The sequence below is a fragment of the Lytechinus variegatus genome, chromosome 10, assembly GCF_018143015.1.
Source record: "Lytechinus variegatus isolate NC3 chromosome 10, Lvar_3.0, whole genome shotgun sequence".
NCBI classification, from domain to species: domain Eukaryota; kingdom Metazoa; phylum Echinodermata; class Echinoidea; order Temnopleuroida; family Toxopneustidae; genus Lytechinus; species Lytechinus variegatus.
The window spans coordinates 3722862-3747443 of NC_054749.1; the positions used below are offsets into that span (position 1 = coordinate 3722862).

Below are 24582 nucleotides of genomic sequence, written 5' to 3' on the forward strand. Positions count from 1 at the left end.
TTGTAATTGAACCTGAACTATATAGCAATCCATCATTGTCGTATTTTTCCCTTAAGGGAAATTTGCAAAATATCCTTTGTAAATACATGGAAGGTATATTTGATTGTCAAGAAAACGATAAATGTATAAGGTTGCGTCATATCTACAAGAAAATTAACAAAAATGCATTTTAGATGTTGGCGTTGCTGGCTTTCCATAGTTGTGGTTAATCGGATCAATTGTAATCTTTTAAACACTGGGCCCAGGAAGATCTACGTTAGATATGAACGTCACTCATAAACGATTCTCGCCAGGGCTACTTCAGAAAGGACACGACATTTTATCCTGCGACAATTGCTCCGGGCTTTATTCCGTCTAAGATATAGGGTTCCAATTGGGGTTTATTTTAGGTTAAGGGTAGGGTATATTGTTAAATCAAGGGTTGAATTGGGCGATTCCATTAATGTTGTAGAATTGTGAGCGTATCAATTGTCGTCGGAGCAAAAGTCAAGGAACCACTTCAGAATGCAAGTAGGTTGTCATCTTTTATTTATATGCAAAGAAAATGATATCATCACGTGTCCCGATTGAGGCTACGTAAAATGCAACAAAATATAATAGTGATAATAAACAAAAGTAACTTACAGAAATATCACCTCCTGTGAATCAAATGCAATTTTTATAATTCGGATTTATATTTACATGCACTCTATACAATAAGAAGAAAATCAAGAACCTGATATTGCAGATCATCATTACGTTAATGTGAGAGTGGTACTATACAATTGAACACATCAAAACTAACAATTTTTTTGCGCAAAATAACAACATCTGAGTAAAAACCACTTTAATATTTTGGAAATATGTTATACTTATGCAATTGGTATTGAATGTAGAAAGGATGTAATAAAAAAGTACCCTTACAAGTCCTCTATACCCTTCAAAATTCAACCATGGTAGTCATTCAGTATGAAATATTATTCATGTATGAAGTATACAGAGACGCTTTCCCTTTTCAAGAGTTGATCCTATTCATCCTGTACTGGTGAAATCAGACAACCATATTTAGGATAGTGATATACCCATAGGGGTAGCAAGAAATACATACCATCCATCTTAGCCTATTTTAAAATGCCACGATCATCTATGTCTGAAGGAGGGCAATGGCGGATATGGCTTATCAATATTATTGTGAGGTACAATGCGGTCGTGATGGTTAGAAAGGGAATATTCGTGCACGGTCGACGGAATGTTCGTTTCCTCGCAAAGAATTTGCCTTGGATTGAAGTCAGGCCATATTATTTCCCTCGTATTTTGCTTGCGTTGAACTTTTTTAGGTATGAGGAGGTTGCCATGAATAAGAAATAACATAGAACCCGTGGGAAGAAAACTCGCAAATTTTGGATAAAGATGTGAAATATGCATGAGAGTAGAGCCAGTACTTTATTATATTCGGTTGTGAGCAATAGTTAGATTTTTTTTCTTTTTATCTAATTTTATGTCATTGAACTACATTATATTCTTCTATTTATCTCTGATGATATTCTTCGCTTTCTCGTTTTAATATTCTTTTTCTTCTTCTCCGTCGCCGTACAATTTCTTATGCTCTTTCATAATCTGTTGGGGGTTTTTTATTGCGAATTTTGTAAACGTTTTGTTAGCACTCGTTTGTTCTTTTCCCGTCATTCCCTTTCTCTTAAATTACGTCCTTTTAGGAGTTGCAAGTGTGCAAGCGTTGCATTGTATGTCATAATGGTATTTAAAATAAAAAATACACTTTGTTGTATATTTTCGATCGACCTGGCGATTAGCAAGACGATTTAATGAGAAAATTGATATAATTCTATGTCAATCTCTGCTATGACCAATCAAGGAATACTCTGAAAATTAATGTGTTCTCCACGTCCTTTTCAACCAAATGTCATTATTCATAATCATAATCATTCCTTTTCAACCAAATGTCATTATTCATAATCATAATCATTCCTTTTCAACCAAATGTCATTATTCATAATCATAATCATTTTAATGATTAGATGTAAGCAGTGAGGCGAATAAAAAGAATTCATATTTTATGCCCTTTTTCGAATCTAGAAAGATTTCAAAATCTCTACATATTTCAGTTTTTGTTAATTTGTAAAGTATGTAGGTCTGTCAGTGTTTGAAAGGGTGTGTGGGCAGGGGGTATTTATAAGTCCCGACATCAACTTACCCTTTTCTTTTGTCAGTTGAAGTGAAAGCACTGGACAAAATAAGCATTATTCAACCCTAATGCCTCCGCCGTAAGCAACCAAACTGAAGGGCTACTTTTCCTAATGGTCTGTACATTAAGCTCTAATGTCTCTTTTTTTTTCTTTTTCTGTTTCTCTGTCTCTCTTCTCGTTTACATCTGCAGACCAGACAACATAATGTTTTGACGTATTCGGACTGCGTTTCACGTCATCCTAGGTATACTCCACTGCCTTTTACATCGTTCCTTCCAGTTCCTCCTCCTCCCCCGACTCCGACCGGGATTTTAACAGCACTTGGGGCCCGCCAGCCTTGGTATACGCCACTTCAAACACTTTCAAAACAGACGTGAGTAGAATTCAGATTTTCCACTTTGTACGCCTTTTAAGAACATTCCGCGATTGAACAGGTCGTAAGCACTTCAATCATCGGAATTTTAAGACTAAAAAATTCCTGATATTTCAGAGTAAATTCATTGACAGGTGTGATGCAGAGGTGTTATTTAGGTTGTTTTAAATTCGACTGTTTTAAGAAATGGTGTTATTCATATTAAGCTTAGGTATTGAATTGTGCAGGAGATAAAAGTAGGAAGGCAGATAGAGAGAATGGACAAGGGAGAGTGATAATGGAAGGGGAAAAGACAGTGAGAGAGGGATAGTTAGGGGAGTCCGGAAGAGACAAGATTGGAGAAAATAATACGAAGCATCTTTTCCAATTCTTACATTGGGTACTGATTTTTTTTAATTCTTTAAAAGGTTAAAATCATCGACATTTAACACAAAATCTATATATCTCGGAAATATCATTTTTTCAAGTACCATAAGATATAATCCTGATAATATCAACCCATCGTAAGAAGGTAACATTCAACGTAGCGGTTGTTTACCTTTTCGGAAAGACACATTGCAAGGCCCAAACAACAAAATTAGGTGGCAGTTGTCATGACAGCCTCATCTCATTTGCATTGGCGCTGCATTCCCTCCTAACCTATTTAAATCCGATAGTAAACACCAATACCTACATGTATCTTCAAGCGATTCATGACGTCCACTTGGGCTTGTTTTGATAATAAACGCCATTTTCGATCCGCCGTCTCTTTCATGAAATGTCATCTTGAATACGCTGATGGCTTTGATGGCCTTGGCCTTTGGACAATCACCCATGCAATCTGGCGATTCTTCCGAAAATACATAGACGAATCTCTCAATAGCCGTTTTGATTTTATTTTCAAGCCATGGCTCCAGAAATTGTTTCATTGTAAGGCCAGGGAATGTGATGTTTGGATTTGTTCTCGAGGACTAACGATTCCCATGTCGCCGTTCTCATCCTTTTTCAATTTTGACATAACCAGTAGGATTGTCGTGTGACTAGACAATCAGCAAACACCATACCGTTTAGGGATCTATGGACTTTGATGACAGATCGTGCTCATGGGCAATGTTTTGCCATATTGGCACATTATGGTTTCCCCAGCGAAGAATATTAGATCTTCAACGATCAAGTGTTTTGTTTGTTTGGGGGGAAATGAATAAGCATGCATTACGTTTGCGTAAGAAATAAAAACTACGAAACCAAAAATTATCCTTGAATCGGAAAATAAATTGTACTTCTATAATTACAACATGGTTTTTTCAAAACTTGACAAAATACTTTGATAAATAATAAATGATGCATACTCGTGAAGCGTAAACTCTTCATTAGGTGTAATTCTCATGTTTGATACTTAAGGTATGAATGAGTGAAACCAAATTAGATAAAGGACGAAACAAAATCGTGCGTCCCAAAGTAGGGCGTCTTGTGGACGTATTATTAAAAATAACGTCTTTGTCACTTATATTTTGTACCCGTCGCAGAAATTTACACTCAAATACTTACAAATCACTGATTAATATTGAAATTACTTTAATCGGTTTGAATCACACAAAAAAAACATGTAGCTGAACACGTTTTTAGGGTCATAAATCCATAGAATCCACTGGGGAATTAGCATAAAGTTATAAAATTTCAAAGTGTTGTTTCTTATTCTGTCTTTCTTATAAAATTCCGTCTTACTAGAAAATTCAATAGTGATTCAATCGGGATATTTCCATGGAAAATTATTAATAGAGCTATCGGACGTACGTGATCTTACTTTTGTAAGATAATGCTAATAGCTGCTAGGAATAGCCCATCATGATCATCTAAATATAACGACAATTGGGGCAATTCCCGCTTGGATTATCACGATCATATTACAAAAGTGGAACAAACAAATAAGTTTTCTATCGAAATGTCTTTTTGAAGGGGGAAATCCGCTTGGATATACTGTATTGTCGGACTTTCTGCAGTTTTTAGTTAACGCTGTAGACAAGCCAGGAAGCAAACATACATGCATGTTTTGTTGCAATCACTGAGAAGATAAATTTTGCCAAGGAATAATAATTTCCCCAAAAATAAAACGGATTGGAACCCCTGCAGAAAGTTTCTAAGATAAGATTAGAAGTTTAGATTTTAAAACGGCAGTGAGTGACACCACCTGACACAGAGGAACAGAAGTGTAACTTTGGTTTTATAATTACTGGATTACCTTGTAAAAGCATCTTGAATAATTTTTCATTAAGGGACTAATATCCCTGTCGCTCTGATGTAAGAAGTTTCCCCCAAAGACTTAAACATCTGTTCTTGATCGTGTTGTGTAACAAACAGAGGGGAACTCACTTTATGTCAGTGATATGTCGGAGGGGAGACCAAATTATCTTGCCTTCCTGGAGACCTAATGTTAATGTAAAGAGGTTAACATAAAATGCTGTTTAATAAGCTTCGGCTCTTGATCATTGTCTTGTGCAACAAGAAATGTGGAACTCATTCCATGTTCTATCGAAGTACCCACTCTCTACCTGCCAGTGATGTGTCGAAGGGCAGATTAGGTTATCTCGAGTACCTGGACACCTGATTTCGTTTATCTATCTGCCCTTGTGACTGTCTTGAATTGGGACTTACCCTCAATATTGTCAACAGCATCACGGTAATGAAGGGGGTACATTTTCTTGGCATTGAAACGTCACAATGGAGTGTATTCTTGAGGGTGCATATTTATTCACTCTTCAAAGGTAATGTCACAGTCTCACCGGCGATACCGGCTCCAGACAGACCGAATCTATTACAATATTTTCAACGACATTACAACACATCGTTTTTGAGTTGCTTTCGGTGGTGCGACTGTAACATGGCTATGGGTATAGACCCACCCTCGTTTCTGTAACCACACGTAAACTTCTTTTCTGGTTACTTCTGGTGAACCGCTCAGAGATTGGGTCTTAGATGTGCAATATTAAACTCATCATCAATATAACGATATAAATATGCTAGAATGAATTGAGAGTATTGTATTTTGCCTGCGATCGTTCATATGTGGGTGTTTTGTTTTGCTTTGTTATTTTTGTTCTTGGTACTGCGGTGCATTTTTAGTACATAGAGGATTTCTGTTGCTGCGTCGTCACATATCTTCTCTCTGTCCTTTTCTCTGGTCTATTTACCACTTTTACATTACTTTACATTTTATATTACTTTTACAACACATTAATGTCTCATAGCAGATGAATGATTGAACATCACTGTTATAATACGGTGATGTAAGAAATTGCTTCAATATTCTGATGTGGTTGGGCAATGGAGTTCTCCTGGTTTTTAATAAACACCGATAAATTCAGACTATCCTATGTTCCAGCGGTCAAAGATGGACAGCGAATTCAATTACTTTAGAGGATTTCGGTCAAACATCGTCTACGGACCGGAATGAAAAATAAATCTTGGTTCTGAATTAATCAAACTAATTGCTTGATCAGGATTTGGGTCAGACACGTCATCTGCAAATCTCAATAGATTAAAGAATGACCAATCGCTTTTAAAATTGCAGAGGGTCCGTTGGCCTGGACCTAATTAACTAAACTTCGACAACTTCAGGCTCTACTGACTTCATCTCTATCGTCCATGATTGCCTCCAGGGTCCCATTTAAAAAAAGACTTGTTATATTAACAAATACACAGTTAATATAACAAGTTTAATATCAGCCAATCGAATTGAAGGATTTCAGTAGCTTTTAACTGCTACTGCAACTTTGTTATCATAACAAGCTTTATGAAACGGGCCCAAGATATTTTATAAATATACATGTATATGTCTATAATTATATACAATGAAAGAATCCATTCGTTATGGAAAATGTAAAAACATGTATGAAATGCGTCTATAGAAAGTGAATTATGCTTACTTGCTACGAGAACATAGTATCAGATTGTTATGAAAGCAAGATGGAAAGCTTGTCGAAAGGACAAAACTTAAATGAAATCTTACCCCAAAAAACGCATTTAGAATGACCTAATCACTTTCACTGTCTTAAAATAATGAAAAATAGAACCTCATTTTGCTTCACGCATGTCTGGATCCTTTCAAACAAAGCAGTGGGATGAAAGTGCCCTCTCTTTCTGGATACGCCACCCATTGAGGGGCTCCTTAAAAATGCATGTGCCTAATGTAGTCGCCCATTATCCTACTTGATAAAGGACATGTCTAAACGAAGAGACAGGACTCGCTGAGACTGAAACACCTCTCGAGTGGTGGACTTGCAGGATAAGTGGAGAGATGGAAGGAGGGGTGATAGAGAAGGCAGAGAGAGAGAGAAGTAGGGAAAGTGATGTGAGAAATGATGAGAAGGGTATAAGGAGAATGGAAAAAAAGAAAGAAGAAAGAAAGAAGAGTTGGTGATGGAGAAAATGGTAATAAGGGGAGTCGGATGACAATAATAAGAAAATATAGACATGATAGGGATGGAAGATAGGGAGAGAGATGGAGAAGGAAATAATACAAAACAGAAAGAAATAAAGAGAGAACACACAAAGTACACGCAATGGAAAAAGGAGGGGATATTACCTTTTTTCAGATCCTCGCAATAGGAAATAAATATTCCAACACAAATGTGAATGTAAGCCTGTACACGTACGGCTTAATATGTGTAAGTGTCATTGGATGATTTTGAAAATATGCACAGGGACCGATTTTTTGTACAGAAAACAGGGTACAATAGAAACAGAGCAGACTGATATGTTATATGAAATATGAACATCGATTCATGAAAGATAACACTCTCTTGGTATATGAACTCTCGATGGCACTTAGGGACGGATGATATAGAAACCTAAAATAGAAGGTAAATCTCTTCACAGATTAAAAGAAATGTCTAAGAATGATGACAAATGGATGGCTCATTTTGGGAGTATGCTAGGTTACGGATGAACAGCTAGATGGAATGATGGATGAACTAGGAGATGGAATGAAAGATTGACAGAAGGTCCAAAAGTAGCACCTCATGGCCGAAACGTGCAGCCTCAGGTGTGTCTTAAGTCCCTTGTCATGTCGCATTAGAGCGTCATTCATAATTGCGTGCCTTCTTCGAGATTAGCATCACCTGTGCATGCATCTCTTGCCAATTATCACCCCGGCTATTCGCCTGATGAGGCTGACAGACGGCTCTCCCGGGAGTAAACTTAGGCCCAAGAAGTCGGCGTGCTGCGCTACAATTGAATTAGTCCGCTCCGTGGTCGTGGGGACCCCTAAAAGGGTAAACGGGACATTTCCTTTTTATTTTTTTTCTTAAAGGTTTGTTTTTATCTAAATGAAAAAGGTCCGGTCACGAAAGTACAAGTCGCCGTGGCCCACTATAGTTCGTGGTGCTATTCCGTAGTTGTGCGATACATGGGGCGAAGCAAGATTAATAAAGCATTTCAATTTCCAGCTCTTGAACTGTTCAGATAAACTTAATTATCATGAATATGTGACCAGCTGTTTGACAATTGAAAAAAACAAAAAACAAATGCACCAAATATGGCATTATGATAGAGTATTTACTCTAGTATTTTGCTGCTTTGTTTCAACGTTAATCTGTCTCTTTCTGTCTTCTATTGTCTTCATATTTTTTTTCTCTTGTTATCCCTTTTGGATGCTTTCCTCCCCCCCAACAATGCTCATGTTCGTTCTATATACAATATATCTTCCCACTTTTTTTAAACCTCTCGACCTCATTCTAAAGTCCCCCTTTCACCTTTTCTCCTTTTATTTGTCGTGCTCTAATAACGACGAGGGAATAAAGGGTGAATAAATTCTTGTCAAATTATCATGACAGGTGTGCAGGAGTGAAAAGTTAAGTACCTTTTGATCATTCCACTTCATGACTGTCAGAAACAAGATATCATATAGACCATGCCCGAGACAGATGGGAACAAGCATAATGTTATTATTATGACAATTATCGATGTCACGAAATCACGTGATGTTAGTGGTGGAATTCACGGAGATTTTTATAGGAAAAATGATTGTTTGCAATTCATCTTTTTTAAATAACGCCGTGTTAGAAAATGTTTTTATTACTCATGCATCAAAAAATAGCACTGACAATAGTCTCATTTGTGACACTCTTCCTTTGGAATAGCATTTCAATCACCTGTTTCATAATATAATTACAATATTATTCAAGAAAATGACCGATATCCACTGAGGTCTACTTTACTCACGGTGGTTTGTACTGCATATGCATTGTAAGAAACTACTTTATGTTAAAGGTACGTGTACATATCTTCTTCTTTGTCTGACCTGATGAATTGGACTGTCCCCATGAACATAAAAATCTCCACCACGAGTCCACCAATAATGAAATATTCTGATATTTATGAGGGAGCATTCCATAAATGTAATCGACAACCAACGGTAAACAAGCCAGGAAAAGCCGCTACTTTTGAGCTATTTACCTTAAGATCATGTTATAAAGCGTGCAATATAAACGGGGGATGGATAAAAGGCCCTTGTATTGCTTCGGATAGAAAGTGATACCTTCTGCGTATTACAGAGACTATTGACACTATGAATGCATAATACTTGATATGATCTTGCCGGGGTTTATTGCATGGCAAGCCGGGGAGAGAGAGGGGAAATCCAGTCGGGTCAATGTTATTTTGCAATAAACCCATCCCTTCTTTCACCCACGTCCATTCGTGCAATATTGCCTGACCGTGGTTTATTTGATTTGTTTGTCTTCATACGCTGTCATTTATCATGCCTCACATTGTGACGACAGAAGAAGGATATATACTTGACAGGACGAAACTATTCTCTGAAGAAAGTTAGACTTTCCGAGCTGTAACAAAACACCAAACATCAACCTATAATTCTACATTATTACTACTACATCTATTTACTACGTCTACATCTACTACACCTACTACGTCTACATGTATTACATTTATTTACTACATCTACTACGTTCACATCTACTACGTCTTCATCTACTACATCTACTACGTCTACATATACTACATCTGTTAACTACAACTACATCTATTTACTACGTTTACATCTACTACATCTATTTACGACGTCTATATCTACTACATCTACATCTACGTCTACATCTACTACATCTATTTACTACGTCTACATTTACTACATCTACATTTACTACGTCTACACCTACTACATCGATCTACTACGTCTACATCTACTACGTCTGGTATGAACTACCCTACATTACATATTCCTTGACCTATTACGTGGCATTCTAATTATATATCTACTACTTCTACATCTACTACTTCTACATCTACTACATCTATTAACTACGTCTACAGCTACTACACCTACTACGTCTACATGTATTACATTTATTTACTACATCTACTACGTTCACATCTACTACGTCTACATCTACTACATCTACGTCTACATCTACTACATCTATTTACTACGTCTACATTTACTACATCTACATTTACTACGTCTACACCTACTACATCGATCTACTACGTCTACATCTACTACGTCTGGTATGAACTACCCTACATTACATATTCCTTGACCTATTACGTGGCATTCTAATTATATATCTACTACTTCTACATCTACTACTTCTACATCTACTACATCTATTTACTACGTCTACATCTACTACACCTACTACGTCTACATGTATTACATTTATTTACTACATCTACTACGTTTATTATCTTTTTATTATGTTTACATCTAATACATTAACATCTAATATATCTACAACATCTACATTTATACACCTACATCCACTACATCTACTACCTCTACGTCTATTACATCTACTACATCTAATTATTACGTCTACATCTACTACATCTATTTACTACGTCTACATTTACTACATCTACATTTACTACGTCTACACCTACTACATCGATCTACAACGTCTACATCTACTACAGACCAAGTCAGCAATCTTTGAGCATAGTTTACACTCGATTTTACCCTCGAGCAAGAACAAAGGAAATGGTTCAGTGAATCTATTGTTCTCCTATTGTTCTGGCTTGGTCACTCTATTGTTCTGGACCCGAGTGTAAATTCGAGTGTAAAGTACACTCAAAGAATGCTGACTGCCACTGGACATCTATTTACTACGTCTACATCTACTACATCTATTTACTACGTTTACATCTACTACGTCTTCATCTACTTTGTCTACATCTACATCTACTACATCTACATCTACTACATCTACATCTACTACATCTACATCTACTACATCTACATCTACTACATCTACATCTACTACATCTATATCTACTACGTCTACATCTACATCTACTACATCTACATCTACTACATCTACATCTACTACATCTACATCTACTACATCTACATCTACTACATCTACATCTACTACTTCTACATCTACTACATCTACATCTACTACATCTACATCTACTACATCTACATCTACTACGTCTACATCTACTACATCTACTTTGTCTACATCTACATCTACTACATCTATATCTACTACATCTTTATCTACTACGTCTATATCTACTATGTCTGGTATTAACTACGTGTATTATACTACATCTTTATCTACTACGTCTATATCTACTACTTCTAAACCAACTATGTCTATTGAACTATATCTACTACGTCTATATCTACTACATATGCATCTACTGCGTTTTTATCTACAACATCTTCATGTACGTTGTGTACATCAACTATACGTCTTCATCTTCTACGTCTACATATATACACCTACCACCTCTACATCTATGTGTACGACATTTGTCTGCAACTACTATTTGATGTCCGCGCATGCACTTTTACTTTTTGAACACCAGTAAAAAGTGCAGCTTCATGACATCTAAATGACTACTGAACATTAATCAGCTTCAAATGTCGGATAATAACAGTCTATTCATTTCATCTGTCCCTATGTTGTGTGGGCTCATTAGTCCATAAATAACAATCTGGCATCGTTTCCATCAACAAACACTACTGGGGAGTGAAAAAAACGAATAGGGCTACAGGTGAAACATAGGAAACCAATCTTTATCACGTAAAAAAGATGGATCAATGATGGATCGATTGCCAGTGAGAGAACAAAGTGTGGAAAAAAGGGGGCAAGGTCCTTTACAGATGGGAGAGAGGGAAAAGGGAGAGTTAATAAAGAAAAGCACAATAGTGACGCCAGAATATTTCGCTAGGAGCGGGTGCAAAATGATCAAATGGTGACGTCATATATATTCATTAATTGAATTACAGGGGGTATTAAAATTACATGGCCCGGACCTTTTGTTCTTTGTTCTCACTATAATTTGAAACATCACAAGGGCGGCCGCCCCCCTTACCCCTTGTGGAGCCCCCCCCCCCCGCCCCAAGATAGAAAGAAGGCAGGGAGAGAGTAAGGGGTGGAAGTGCAATTTTTGTGCGGTGGACCAATAACTTGAAAACTAGAAAGATAAATAGGATGGTATAAAATGCTGTGACAAGAAGAGAAAGGAGAAACGAAGACAAGTGGTCTAACCAGTGGAGTAATGAGTAAAAATATGAGGGGTGAAGTGGGGTCGGGCAAATTTTTGAAAAATGAAACACAAAGACGCAAGCAAGTAAAAAAATACCTTTTAAACCAGAACATATTATAATATTGAAAAAATGAACATGATATTCATAAGGAGGTTCATATCCTCTTTCTTTCTTTTTTTTTATTTCGGTGTTTGAAAATTTTAAGGGGTGATAAAGCCTCTCAAGTCCCCCCCTCCCCAAATTTACCTCTGCATGCCGGTGGATAATGGAGCAGGAGATAAAGGGAGATAGGAGCGGGAGGATGTTGAAAGAAAATGACACACTGAAAATAGCCCAAGAGACAGGTCGGATACACAAAAAGAAGATAGAAATATGAGCTCCGACACAACGTACTCTACGGCGGTGTGACAAAGCGACAGTCGGAAATATGAATTTTCTACATGAGTCATTCTGATAGCCGCTATATGCTCATGAGGCTGACGAAAAACAGAGGGGAAGGCGAGTAAAGTTTTACAGGAGCATATCTAAGAATCATTACGGAAAACTACCCTCTAACCATTTTTAAAACAAGTACATACCTCCCGCCTATTTTGCTTGAAGTCTAAGATATTCAATAGTGTAATCCTTTCCACTCGCGCCATCCACATCTATTTACTGTGCTGGATACCTCTTTTTTATATATAAGTGTGCTTTTATTCATTTCATGTCGCTGTCATAACAAACAAAAAAAAGACTCCAAACCGAGCGATGGTACGTCACTGGAAATGATGTAAATGTTGAAATCGGTGTCTGGAGTCGGCTTATTTGTGTGATTGAGGCAATGGGAAGCTGGTTATGACCACGATATCACAGGTGAGATATGTAATCATAAGAGTAGGAGAAAGGGAAAATGAATGAAAGCAGGAATGGAGATTTAAGAAATGTGGACGAGAATCGAGAGACGGACAAACACAAGGCTAGATTACTCAGGCATAATGACCTGAAAGCAAACCTTCAAGACAGAAAAGAAGCTTCCCTTCTGTTAATGGAAGGAGCGGGTCTACAAGAAGAAAAGATAATAGACCTGCACAAAAATAAAATAAACGATGACTGAAGAGGCCAAGATAATCATATCGGGATTACAAAGATACAGATGAAGATGGCCAGATTCTGAAGAGTAATCACGCAGGTCAGGTTGTTGAACGGTGGTTGACGAGCATTAGGGAGACCCGCTGCAATTATGGCTTTCTATAGAGCGGGGAGGAAAAGTCGGGTAAATTGCTCTGCAAACGACAATTTATAGATTCCTAATAGAATTACGCCGGTGCATAATGTGATTTCGAAGCTTCGGGAGGGGAAATCAAGCTCCCATGCATCTGTGTATATGATGCATTGTTGATTTGTTTAGAACTATGAATATATGAGTATAATACACAAGACCTATATATTTTAGCGTGATAACTTAAATTAATTAATAAACGCCATGCCTATTCGGAATAGCTCATACTGAAGATTGTTTATTTTCGCACTCTATTAGGGGGTTTTGATGTGTGATGGTGAATATATCTGATTTTTTTTAATTTTATGAGATGTAATGCCAGTAATAGAATTGATGAACTTAAGTGGCCTAGTTGTCAATAACTCCGATAAATCATTAATATACATATAAAGGTCTCAGAAAAAAAATCATATAAATTATCATTTTAGATAAATACCAAAATTGCTCTCTAGATTCCTTGCAGGATATTCTAATGCGTCTTATTCCATATATTCATGTGATCCTATAAAATATCTTTAAAGGTCTAAATCACATCTAGCATTGACTACTACTGCAGTCGCACCAACGAAACCGTCTCCAAAGCGATTAAGCTTCTGTTGTGCATCATTTCATTTGGCATGTCATCGTTCGGTTTGTAATCAGCCTTTTTTGTGACTGAGACATTAGGAAGATTAGGCACTTGAAGGGAAAGTCATAAAATGTTCCCCATAAACTTAGGAAAAGTTTTATGAACCAAGCCATTATGGTAGCTTTAATAACCGGAGACTGCCACGGTGAGTTCTCGATCCACGGTAGCGCAATAAATCTATTTGATCTCTGTCATGTTCATAGAGTATTTCGTAAAGAGACCTGATGGGTGTTTCATAAAGCTGTTCGTAAGTTAAGAGCGACCTTAAGAACGACTGGTGATCCCTTCTTACGCGCGTAACCATCGCAAATCAATATACCATTTACCACAATATAGGATTACCAGTCGTTCTTAAAGTCACTCTTAACTTACGAACAGCATGAAACGGCCCCCAGGTTCTAAGAAATTGCCCTGTGAAAATTTATGACTGTTTGCATCATGCACCTCGTCTTCATAACCAGAAAATAGGTTCATTAAATATACACTTAACAGTTTACATCTTGTCATATGTATTTCATAGTGAAGCAGTTAATATACTACATAGTATTTGAACTGACATTGAGGGGGTACTATTTTTATTATCTGAATTATAGTCATAGTGCTCGAGTCGTGTATGAATGAAATCCAAGTTTTTTTTCTCTTTTAAATTGCGAATCATTATAGCTATTTGCAAAATAAGACTGCATGTGGAGCAAGGAAATATACCTTTTCTACCCTAAATTTGAATTATGTCAAAAAAGGGATGCTAAATTTCTATTGAGCAAATTATAAACAACTAAATAATAGACAATCCCATCTCGGTAGAATTTGTAATGCTTACGTATCATTATGCATACCGATTAAGCTCAGTAATATCAAGGAAAAGGGCAATCCTAAAAACTTAGAAACAAATTTTCCATAGATCCCTATCATTTTTGGTTTGTCGAATAAGGCGATAAAACAAAAAAAATACTTAAACAGTGTTGTCTGATATGACTGATATGTATACATAATTTCATGGTATTGAAACATTAGCTCACACTTTTTTAAACATGCCAACTCCCTTACTCGTATTGTATTTTACACTTTATAATGACATTACAGAGTAGCGCCATGATACTAGATCAAGCAGAAGTAATGCTTGTTTTCTAATGTTCAACCATGACGCCACCTGACCGTGAAATAGCCTCAGCTACTATTCGCTGAAGTAACAAGCAGAAAATGGATGGTATCCTGCCCTATCTCTCCTACTACCGTACAGGGGTCATGCACTCCAGGACCGTACACAAGTGACAATGCACCACTCTTCATACGATGTTAAGGTGACTGGGTCACATTAGAGCTATCCTGCAGTGTGTGTGACACCTGCATATAACCCGAGCGCTTATTACACCTTTTCGGTAATACATCATGCCACATGTGGAGAGACTGAACTGTATCTTGATTAGAAAGGGGTCTAAGAAATTGGACAACGTCACGATAAATTATGAATTAAATTACTCAGATGTCAGGCGATATAAAACTTCAGTAGCTACAAATAATCAAATAACTAAAAAATAGGCATAAATTTTTCTTTTCTGGCCAATAGCAAAAGTTTCATTAATAGACACGCATAATTCAGGGCAATACACACACACGCACAAATAAAAATCACCCCAAAAGTAAGGTCATCTCGTCCAAAATATATGCTTTATTTTTATTTTGAGTGTATTTCATTTCATCACAAAGGACCAAAATAGTAGGGGGGCATTTGATATTGTGTTTCCCTACTATTTTGAGTAGGGGGACGCCCCGCCTGTCCCCCTAGGATTTCCGCCCATGTTAACTACCCTTCCTTTCCCATTATCATTACGTTATAAAGTTTCGAGATGGCCACACATACCTGGTGGACCTACATTTGAACTGTGTTTCAAAGTAGTGCAGGGACACATCATCACCCGAGGCCATTAGACGTGTATTCCAGTCGTTTTATATGCATCATTTTAGGTTATCGCCATTGTGCAATGAAAGTGGCCTGATAACAGAGACTGAATCCTGGAGCGAGTGACAGTCGATATTGAGATATACAGTATTGCTCATGGAAGGGTGAGTGCAAGAGATGTAAAAGAGGAAAATACCGGGAATGCAAAAACGTAATAGGAGTAGAGTACACTGCAAAAAAATATTGGGTAAAAATTTTAACCAGTAATAAGGTATTTATGTGTCCAACCAATTTGGGGCAGTATTTTACCCAATTTGGGGAGCATATTGTCAAGTAAGGTCAAAATATAAGCAGCAATTACTTTAGAATGGGCTAAATTTGCACTCATGACACTGGATAAATAAAAATGCCCAAAAGAAATGCCCAATGTTGGTTGGACACATAATTACCCTCATGGAGCATTTTTACCCAATATTTTTTAGAGTGTAAAGAACGCAGAAAGAGAGAAAGAGAGAGAGATGGGTAAGAGGATAGATTGATGGGAAATACCATTTCCAAAATGAAAAAGAAGGAAAGAAGGGTAAGGAGAAATGATTAAAACTTTTGAAAAGGAATTCCATATTTCGACCATATTCTACCTAATTGTTGGTCAAGGAATGAGAGCATTCTTTTCATCTGCAAACATTATGTTCATTAAAATCATTCAGTCAACGGAAAGAATAAATCGAAAGGAGGGATTTTTTATTTGAAAAAAAAAAATACTCCGACTTATTATTCAACATGTTCAATTTGGTGGGAAAGCATCATATTTAAATTGACCATCATGGCCTATTCCATAGCAAATTCAAACGTTTCAATAGCCTTACAAGTTCACCAAGTCGAGTATTCATCAAGAGTATGGCATATTAATAATAATTTATATTCTGCATTATGAGCGATTTATATTCAAAGGAAAAAGTGCCCGCATTGTTAGATATAGATTATGGGGTTTTAATAATTTATTTTCTGAAAATTGACCAAGTATAACTTCCATAATTTACTTTGTGTGCATGGAGTTTGATATTCATATAACGCACAGCAAGTGGAGCTTGATTATGACTTTATGATCCAAAAAATAATCAATTTAAATGCGGGTTGTGTCTATTGATGATTATTGGGGTCAAGGCTAGGATATATTATTAAAAGTAAAGACTAAGTATGATCGATAGCGCTGGTTATGTATTTTTAATGCAAACGATAATCACTGCAATTAATTTCAGAGGTATAGATGATGTCATCTTTTTGGTGTTGTTTCTTTCAAAGTCGATTCTGGCCGAAGGGAAAACCTAGGGCGTTTTTCACACGTGCATCTTGAATCAGTATAGTAATAATGATTAGTGTTCGTGATTCTAATCATGTTCTAGCTTGTTTTTACTCGTGCTAAATAATCGTTATTAGCCTTATTTTTCACTATTATCAACATTCAAATAACGATATTTTTTACCGTGTGAAAGGGCGGTAAGTGTGATTTCAGATTACAAACATTGTTGCGATTTAGCTTCTTAGTAAGGGAAGTTACCTTGAATGATGGAATACCTGGTCACGGTAACATTGCTAAAGCCTGGGTAACAATATGCAGCGTTTGGAATCATTGTATTAAGTACTTTAAAATGTAGCATCTTTCAAGTATCATCATTATTGGTATGATTATCATCATTACAACTACTATCATTATCATTTTGATCAAAATCATATTGAAAGCTACTATCATCGTTATCATTATCCTTATCCCTTCTAAAGTCGTGCATTAAGCTCGCATTCTTTTTATTCTCATAATGGTGAGTGCATTAATTACTCATTTTGTGTTTAATATTTTTAAGAAATACATCAAGATATAGTAAACAAGAATATTTCCCAGTGTTGTACTTTTTAAGATATGTAAAAAAAAATACGACCTCTTAAACAGATCATGAGGAAAACTTTCAAACAGTCATGACAGCTCTGTTAGGTTTCATCTATGTAAGGAAGTCGGAGGGTCGACTTCTCACGTACGTCAATCCACGAGTGGATTTTAAGTAATAACATTCGATCTGTGAATGTTCAAGGGATCATCTCCAACCATGCTTCAATTAGTCTCAAGTAGACAACTATTGATGAGTAATAACATGTTATGATTGAATGCGATCCCCTACGGACGGTGAACATGGCGACGCGTTTGATTGCAGGCATTATTGGTAAGATCACGTGACATTTGGTCTCCTATATGATTGGACTCCGATGTTTGGTTTGAAAATGGGAAATATTATGGACCTCGGCTACCTTTAAAGAGGAAGAAGGACGTTGCTGTATAAAGATTATGAGTTTACAAGCCATGCATGCTTTCACATCGATATATGATGTATCGAGTTAAATTTAAATTGTTATTCCAAACACACTTTGAATTGATCTAAACATAATTATGTTGTCATTTAATTGGAAATGAGCTAATCTGTAAGACATTTTTTTTTATTTTACCTCAAGGGATTTCGTATGACTGTTTGCTACTCTCACGTAGCAAACTCAATTAACCACACAGAAAACATTGGAAAAGAAAATGTTCGACTTCCGTCGATCAAATTCAATACAATAGAGGGTGATTATTTTATGCAATCATATTGCACCATGATTGTTTTGCTGCTGATTGGGAGATCAAAGTCAAAACAGAAAGACGGCTTCAAAATGTTGAGTCTGGGCTAATTTTAGCTTTATAAGTAGAAATAGCCACGGGGATGGAAAGGAAACGCAGAAAGAAGAAAATGAAATGTCGCCTACGCAAATTCTCTCTGTGACATTTAAAGGCTTACTTCTTTCTCTCTACAGAATGGGAACACGAGAGATCTTGTTTAATGATAAAACTTGAGAAATATAGCAGCTTGGACAGAATTTACCCAGAAAGTCTGCTTTTTTAGACGCCTCGTCCGTGCGCATTTTAATCACTGCTTAAAATTGGCATAGTATGGTACTGCGGTGAGGGATATGTGTGCATTGCGGTAATTTTGGATTACCATTTTCTGGAATAGGTACACAATATTAGGGCATTGCTTTATGGTCTCAATAATTCAAGCTTACCTTGATGCATATTTATTGAAATATCATATTTCAATCGTTGCGTTAATTGTGTGGGTAGCAGTGGTCAAAACAAATGGAAATGTTTTTTTTTAATGACACTGATACTCATTCCTAAAGCGAAATCGGGTAAATGATTTCCGATTTACAGACAGCAGTTTTATATCAGAGCATTACTCTCTAAATATGAAAGAGGTTGGTAAATGGCATTTTAAGTGTCGATGAATGAGAGCGTTTTATTTATATCATTCTTTTTGGGGGGTTATGCATGAGAATGGTATCTACAGATGAGTGTATTAAACATTAGGTTTGTATTTTTGATAATTTGTGTTACTTGGTGGTCACTTTTTATATGCCTTGCCTTTCAGGTGTTACCTTACAATAATTGTATTTTCGCATAATAACATTTTGTTGTCGATTTGTTTGTATTGTTTTTGTAAATGATGGTTAAACAATAATTTGAACTGAATTGAAATCATAGTGTGCTTTAGAGTGCAGTTGATATCAACCCGAGTAATTTAAATATACTGTTGTTTTTCTCTGTTATCAACTGGCGTACATCTTGTTTTTGTCTAAGGTAAACATAATGCGACGGAACACGGGTGTCGCTGTAAATAAGCAATAAAGCAATTTAGATGAATTGTGATATATAGCTACGTTGTACATGAGCTCTTATAGGGTGCTTTGGGATAATGAATAAAAAATTGCAATCGTAAAGCCATTACTCTACCTAAATTATAATCACTCAGGGTTGGTGCGGTATATGCAGGTCATAGCGTCGTATGATGAGGAGCTCGAGGCTGGTGGCATCCAGCACCAGTGATGCATGTTCAAATCTCTCTTCCGTCGCATCCATCTAGGCTCACTTCCCCCGGGCCGGGGTCTGTAAGAGCAAGAAAGGGGGAGGAGTGGGTTGTTGTGATTAGATTCAAATTAGTATATAACATTATGATGATGTGTAGAAAGTTGGTATGTACTGTCCATTTGGAAGCTGGTTGTTAATAAAAATAATATATACATGTATATTGCCTATGATTGAAAGGCCGTGATTCTAAGTGCATAGCACTCACCTGCATAGATAGAGAAGGTAAAATTAGTTTATTGATGTTCGCTGAAAAATGTTTGTGAATAGCACATGACTGTAATATACTGTAAACATTTCATTAAAAACTGGCCTATATTATATTTCTGTTTATTCCACGATCGATTTTAATGATTAAAGGGGAATTGTTTTAAAGAAATTGTCCAATAGCTTGACGAATAAACATTAAAAAATCTACAATACTTTTCTTGTACGCATTTCTTAAACGTAATAAAAAAAAGAATATTCCATTTCAATTTAGAATGGCTTCACTTTAGGACCACACATTTGTGGAGTGTTGAGACGGGTATTCTAGCCGGCGCAAACTATAAGGACGCATCTCGACGACACGAAGCCTTTGGCTGAACTTATTTTCACATTTCTCGCCAAAGAGAAAAAAAGTTAGGTCGGTTAGATTTTTGACAGATTATGGTTTTAGATATGATCTCAAATGGAAAGTGTCACTTGTGTATCTTACGTGATTATATTACATACAGTCACACCATAGGAACCGGCCCATGACAGACAAAAGTTATTACGTTAATACCAATAACGTAACATTGATCGGATTGGTATCGGATTCATTCGTGTGTCTTTAGTATCATCCTACTGATCGCCTTTACTTCAAAAACTCCGGTGTTGATTTACCACCAGTCCGAAATCCATATAATGTCGACACCAGAAAACTATTGAAACACCACCAGTTTGGAATTAAACCGATGCGGTCTTAATACTAATCGGCGTTGCACAAACACCTATCTGGTGTTAGACCAAAGTTAAACTGGTGTTGTTTAATATTTCTCTGGTGTATAGAGATAACGGGCTGGTTTTAAATCAATTTTAGGTGATTTTGCAGTGTATTGACTCTCCCCTTTAAAATCCATCAGCCATGGCACGTTTTTCCCATTCCTGCATACTTTATCTTCACGCCTCATCCAGAGTGACCTCATCCTCACTTCCTCTCGGCGGTCCATCCTCCTCTTTCATCATCCCCTTATCCCACTACCACCCCCATCGTCACCCATCATGGAGCTTTAATAAGGAGATCATTCCGTGATCTTCCCCCGTCTTGTTTTTACTACCGTTGACGACGACGCCATGTTCAGGTGAAAGACCTTTCAATCATGCGCCTCGCATCCGTGTCCTCGGGCCTACCCCAACCACGATCCCCGTCCCCTTCCACTTCCGTACATTATCCGCGTTATTGCGTTCCACGTGTGTTTACCTACCCGCCCGCCATCAGGTGCAATGTGCCCGTATTATTCTTGTTTTGTTTCATGACTTATCATGTTATCGGCAATGGGAAACGTTGGGTTGAATAAGATACTATTGCTAGATGCAAGAATGTTAGCCAATATAATGTCTTGTTCAATTAAACATGTTCTCACATGTATAAAAGTCGCTGTTGTCAAACAGTGGATGTATCCCGTATCCGCAGATGGTACTTTATCCATGTAAGCGCTTTAAGTGTTTTATTCATTGTTTCATCACATTTGACCATGATGTAAGGTGTCATTAGAGTAAATGTTAAATGAAAAACGCACAGCTGTAAACGTTCTAACATGCTTTTGTCCTCGAAACCGTGAACATGCCGTAAAGCAACAATGATATTTAAATGTAGTCTTAGTGTAAATAATGCTATAGACCCCCCATCTCCCACACTCTACAATTGTTTCAATGATCTTTACACATGCCTTTTTAAATGACATAATATTCGTAAAAAATAAATAAGAATGCTGGAGAGCTTGGTATTTGATTAGATATTTCATCTCTTCCGGGTTACAGAAAATGTCAGAACTTTCCGGTATTGATTCATGTTTATCACATGAAGTATTACATCCAAATATACAATAAATTCAAAATATGTTAAAATCGTGAATTTCTAAGATTCGTGTTGATACATAGTTTAAACATTCTTGTCTTCATAGTGTTTCGTGTTTTCATCAATACACAACTGATCATCGATAATTACGTAACTTTTCTATTCAATGATAGACACACACATAATATTATGCAACATGCAATATACCATTAGCCTTCTAGACTCATACACTCTATCTTCTTTGAGATGTTAGAAGGTCCTCATGCATTATTAGTTATTTCGTCTTCGATTACATCCAGATAGCCTATTTTACGATATAGCAAAACAAGTTCATGATTATAAACACGCTTAACTGTACGTGCAGACAACCCAAGGGACTGATTGTCATGGAATCCAATTTATGGGTGCATTATTCGCGCGCTTTCGGGTAATTAGACGGACACGTTAACAGGTTAGCGCATCTTATTCGCATTATTGCCCTGGGGCTGAAATGTCAGATCGAAGCTCGCGCAAGGTAACACGCCATCACGTTTTTTCAAGTAGTCCCTAAAGGTACCCTACGATTGCATTTCACTCCTTGATGATTATGATTTAGAAGACGGTAGAATCCGTAAGAGGCAAGTGATTTGTTTTCATTTTCAAGATGTCACGGTTACCGACTCTGAAGAGTAGTTATACTATTCATTTCATTGTTGATGAATTTGAAGTTGTTACAAGGATAAGTCATCAAGAATGCGAAAGATTTCTGAATTGAAATTCTCTTCGCAGTCAGTCTTATTTCAAAATACAAATCAAATCTTTTCTTTTTTTAACTTACATTGGTAAAGAATGATTGACCATTTTGTTTCGGTTGTATTTTGATGTTTATTTCAATAAACTACATTTTGAACGAAGAATTCATCCATAATTATCTTATGATTGAAGTAAACATTTATTTGTGAGAAGAATATTTTCTTTCGTTCCTAATTCATGCAAATGTTGCGAGGAACAGAACATACGTATTTACAGCATATACACTAAATGAACTTCCAGACAAATTTTAAGGAAATCTCGAACAGGCACATACTCGGTTTGAAAATAGTAAAATGAAAGTCCTACTTTAAACTCCACTTGTAATTCCCAGGAGAACTAGCATTTAATCAAGCGCACTGGTGTCAGAATGAAAGAGGAAAGTGAGAGAAAAACAACTTCGCCCCCAAATCAGGTCCTTTTGCATTCATTCGGAAAGTAAACCCATTACGAAAGCCAGGATTGACGCGCAGACTATTCTAAAAATAATTCCCAACTTCATCGCAAGAGGAAGAAAGGTATTTGCATCCTACTTGTTCGGTAAACTTTGGAAGCCACTCTTGATGATAAGGAAAGTGTCTTATACCCCTTTCATAAACCCCATTAAAATGAATTAGGCGGCTAATAGCAGCATAATTTGGTCGTAAAATTGGAGGAGGACAAGAGTTATCCGCATTACTCTGATGCTGCTATTATCCGCATAATAGCAGCATCGGGACAAGATTTTGAGTTTATGAACGCATTTCCAAATTATGCGGATAATTGCCATGGTGCGGTCACAAGGTCACCCTTTTCCAACACAACCGCATCGGAGGGGGCGTGTCCAGTTGTCATGGCGATTATCCCCCTTTTTCAGGACGGGCGCTCGTGAAAATAATGCGGCTTATTTTCGGAGTTTATGAACGCAATTTTTATTGAATTATCCGCATTACTCTTAGGCGGCTAATTGGAGGATAGGTTTAAGAAAAGTGTCTTATATTCTGTTACATTGTGGTCACAAAAAGTTCTTCCGTGTATCAAACACTGCCTTTGCCAAAAACATTACTTAGTTCAAACTAAACTTTAAAAGAAATGCAACCAAATTATACATGTATAATCCTTTGAGTACAATATTGTACGCAGCTCTCCAAATAGGAAGCATCGATTTTACACGTTTCAATAGCTCACATAATCTTTGGTAAAATATAAGTCATTTTCACTTCCTAAGACGGGGATGGATTAGCCTTCCACTAAGACTGAATATTATAAACGCAAAAATGAAATATCTTTTTTTTTTGCACTTCGTGCTAGCATAATATGGAGGTAAAACAACAAGTAGTATCCCCATCCATTACCAGTAGAGCGCCATGTTTGCACACGAAAGACATAGAATGCGGGGAAAGTATCGTGTAGCAATTGAATCGCCATCGGTTGCTGAGCGGGATGGATCGATGAAAAACCTGAATGTTTGTGGTAACTGGATTTTAAAATGAAACAGCGATCGTTAGACAAATACAATTTCTGGAAATTGATCGGGGAGATTGATGTGGGGCGACGGGAAATCGAAAGAAAAAGTAATCCGACGACTACAAGTAACTCGCATCATATCTCAATCAAAATGGAGTCTGTTTGAGTTTTAAAAGGATACAGAGGGTGGAGTAGGACGTCATGAATACCAATCAAGATTAGCATTCAGGATTACCTCTTTTTTATGAATGTACACGTAGTTTTTTAAGTAATACTTTCGGTCATATCGAAAGGTATTATCATCATGTATTGTTTTTTGCAGAAATGGAATCAAAGCCAGGCTCGATGCCGCAATTTTGCCGGCCTTGGCCTGGGTACAACACTGTCTATAGGACAAGATTTTCGCTAGCTGACTTGTGACAATGAATACTAGCCACGATTCCATTTCTGTTTCATTTAACAAAGATGGGGAGCAAATCTTTAAAGTCTTTTTTTGGGGGAGGTGAAATATGTCAAATAATT

At 36.8% G+C, this 24582-nt stretch overlaps 1 long non-coding RNA gene across 1 annotated transcript in view; it reads left to right on the top strand.

The window, feature by feature from the left end:
- The first annotated feature begins 2379 nt into the window (after positions 1-2379).
- The window catches only part of LOC121422472, a 51698-nt gene continuing 29495 nt past the window's right edge, over positions 2380-24582 (top strand). The window contains exon 1 of the long non-coding RNA XR_005971169.1: positions 2380-2556. This is a non-coding gene — a long non-coding RNA (uncharacterized LOC121422472). The remainder of the gene's footprint in view (positions 2557-24582) is intronic.